This window comes from Gavialis gangeticus, unplaced genomic scaffold (genome assembly GCF_001723915.1).
Source record: "Gavialis gangeticus isolate Ggan-Ray unplaced genomic scaffold, GavGan_comp1, whole genome shotgun sequence".
NCBI lineage: Eukaryota > Metazoa > Chordata > Crocodylia > Gavialidae > Gavialis > Gavialis gangeticus.
Window position 1 is genome coordinate 371,038 of NW_017728965.1, and position 3,319 is coordinate 374,356.

Below are 3,319 nucleotides of genomic sequence, written 5' to 3' on the forward strand. Positions count from 1 at the left end.
CCCCCCCGTGGTGTAACACATACATATGACATGAGTTTTGCTCTCAAGAATTTGGGGTTCAGTTCCCCCCAAAACCCTGCACCTATCTTCTTGAAACTTGTCAGGCTTCATGCTCTCAGCAGAGGCTACCACCCCTGCAAGTATCATCGAAAACAGACAAAAAACAACAAAGTTATAGGTATTTCATTGATTCCCCATTATACCCTACAGCCGGATCAAAGCGGGAAACTAATCCAGAGCTCTGGATCGGATCCCTGGCATCTGAAGTGGCCGGATCCGAAACCGGATCAAATAGCTGCCTATTTGCACAAGTCTAGTCGTAGGACCTTTTAGACAGACAGTCTCTGTGGTCAAACATTTTAGGATAAACAGGATCTGAGACTTGGAGGGGGAGAATTTATTTTCCATTTGAACAAAACAAGGCAACAAAAGCATATATTTGACCTGCAAATCAGAGCTTCCATCCCAATCAATTTTCGAGGGGTATTTTTCCCCTCAATATCCTGAGAAATCTGGAGAGGTCAATGAAACGACCTCGGGTGAGGGCTGCTGTCAACCAGGTTTAAACCCATGACCTCCTGAGAAGTAAAGCCTGAACCTATGGAGCAAGAGCTACAGGACCAGAGTCAGGAAGCACATGTCCTAAGGGCTCCAAGTAGGAGCTAGGAGCCTGACTACCTTCCAGCCCTCTGAAAATCTTGGCCTAAGCTTTGTTCCCATTTGAAAGGTTTCACAGACATGTTTTTTGAGCAGGCACAGAGTGCAATGCATAATGCACAGGGAATGGTTTCTGTACTCCGAATTTTTGGGCAAAGGAACCTGGCCTGAGCATTTCAGACACCCCACTGCTCCTGGCAGGTCTCATCACACATAACAAACCCTACTTGTTATAACAGGTATGATTAGTAGCCCTACCTCTTATAGCTTGTACTCAGGTAGTAGCCCCAGCTGAGGATCAGATCTCTGTAAACAGCTCACAGTCTAGCATTATTAAGTTGTTATCCTGGTCATCATGTGGCAGCTCTTGAAGAACTAAAGCATGAGCCAATATAGTTTGAGTGAAAAGACTAAATACCATTCCCATAAAAGTTTTCAGTTGTCTTATTCTTATTGAAATAAATGGGGTTTGAGGCACATAAACAAGAGTTGGAGACCTACATATTTTGAAGATCTGGCTATGTGCAAGCTCTGTCTAGTTCATATCTCCCTGTAGAGCAAGAAGTCATTATTATACCAACGCTCCTATATTTGAGAAAAATCAAACTCCATAGAATCACAGAAAACTAAGGCTGGAAGGTACCTGAGGAGGTCGCATTTGGTCCAACCCTCTGCACAAGCCAAGATCATCCATGTGCAGAGCATCCCAGACAAACGTGCAACTAACCTGCACTTAGAAACTTCCAAGGATGGAGATTCCTGAAGCTCTCGTTTCCATAATTGGGGGGGGGGGGGGGGGAAACAAAGCACAACAAGGAGCTGAAGAATCATGCACTATCTCGTCTCTAAAGAATCGGAATCTCTTTTGTATTTGAATTTTAAAACAAAGGAGTTTGATCTTAGATACACAAGTTCCTTGTACAACTGTCCTCCCAAATGGAGCTGCCTTTTAGGGATTCAAATGGGAAAAGAGTTTATACAAAACAGAAATAGTACATTATTTTAACAGAATGTAGAGCTTCCTACCAAAAGCATTCCTCAATTTTCTAAAAACCCTGCAGGAGACGCTATCAAATTTATTATACAGCACATATGACAGATGGTATAAGGAGTCAGATGCAGCCCTGTCTGTACGAGATTCAGGGCAGACTTGAAGGACTGCTTTGTGACTGATAAGTTAAATGTATGACGATATTATTTGTATGATGATGGCACCCAGTTGAGGCTGATGCCCCATTTTGCAAGGCTTCGTAATGACACAGGAAAACAAAGCCTATGTCCCATATGCTGGCAAGTACATCATAGTCCAGATCTTCAGCTGGTGTTGTCAGTTACTGTTCCACAGTGACGCAGCTGAGGATGTGACGCAGGGTATATAAGTTACCCCTTTGAGCCCAATCTCCTCGCCCCAAATAGGATTTGTTAGCACCATACCAAAGACCTTGGCTCAGCCCTGTGTCAGAAGAAATGATGATTGAATGGTCCATTCCTGACAAGCAGTTGATAGAAAACTTTCTGATAGTCTCTTGGGATGCATGGCCACCTCTGGGTATCTGGCTCGATCGCTTTGAGAGGGATCCAGGAAGCGAAAAGAATGTCACCTTCAGTTTCTCAGGAGTCAGACAAATGCTTATGACCCATTGAGAGACTATGCAAGTCATTTCTCTGGGTAATTATGTTGCAAGCAGTGATTATTGAAATGAGACTAGAGAAAATTAGTGGCATTACAATAAATTAAACTCAGAACAGCATTTCCAGCTGTTTGGAACAGTCTCTTTGCTTTACACAACAACTTTCCCTAGTATCCCAAATTCTGTTATTGATTTTTGCTCTGAACTATATCCCATGAGTCATTATTATTAGAAGTACTTCTTTTGACAGCAACAAGTAGCGTGATCATGGGAGCTTTGAAGATTTTGCATTTGGAAGGCGTCTAAAACTCCTTTTGGAACCTCTTTCCCGCAAACATGGATTCAGTTTTAAAATAAAAATGTTTTTCTTGTTTGGGTTCACTTTTTATTTTCGCTTGGTTTTGCTTAGAGCAGTGCAAAGGAGCCCCACAAAGGAGACACCCAGAGAGGGGAGTTCTACACAGCAAAATGAAAGTGTGAGCGTCACTTGGTGGGCACCCTCAAGCTGGCTTTCATCTAGGAAAAAAACACCCGAGTCCGTGCCCTGCATGCTCCAAGGGTGTATACCTGGGTTCCCAGTCAGGTTTTCACTGCTTCACTATTACCTGTGGTGCTAGGTAGACGAAGGGTCATGTACATATGCCTGCCCCTGCTACAAGCAAACCAGTATCTTACTATGTGGATGCACCTAAAAAGAAAACTGTGTGCCCTAAAGGGCTTAAAATCTAACTATGCAGGAGAGACAAAGGGAGTATTGTTCCCTGTTATACACATGGGAACCTGAGCCACATAAGTCAACTGTTTTCAGTCACCCAGAAAGCTTGTATCAAAGCCAGGAAATGAAGAGATCTTTCAAGTCCTGGTCTAGCACAAAAGACCTTCTCCCCCAGCTACAGAATTGCAACAGTCCTAGAAATGTAGAGCTGAAAGGCCCTCAGGAAGCCATCCAGTCAGAAAGGATAACCAGGAGCCAGCGGGCTCTGTGATTAAGTCACATACCATGTCCTCACTTGCAGTAAGTAGCATCTGCA

The 3,319-nt window shown here is 43.5% G+C and overlaps 1 long non-coding RNA gene across 1 annotated transcript in view; it reads left to right on the plus strand.

The window, feature by feature from the left end:
* Nucleotides 1-2,673, plus strand: part of LOC109288449 — an 8,105-nt gene extending 5,432 nt beyond the window's left edge. Inside the window, exon 2 of the long non-coding RNA XR_002095140.1 lies at nt 2,539-2,673. This is a non-coding gene — a long non-coding RNA (uncharacterized LOC109288449). The remainder of the gene's footprint in view (nt 1-2,538) is intronic.
* Nucleotides 2,674-3,319: the final 646 nt, after the last annotated feature.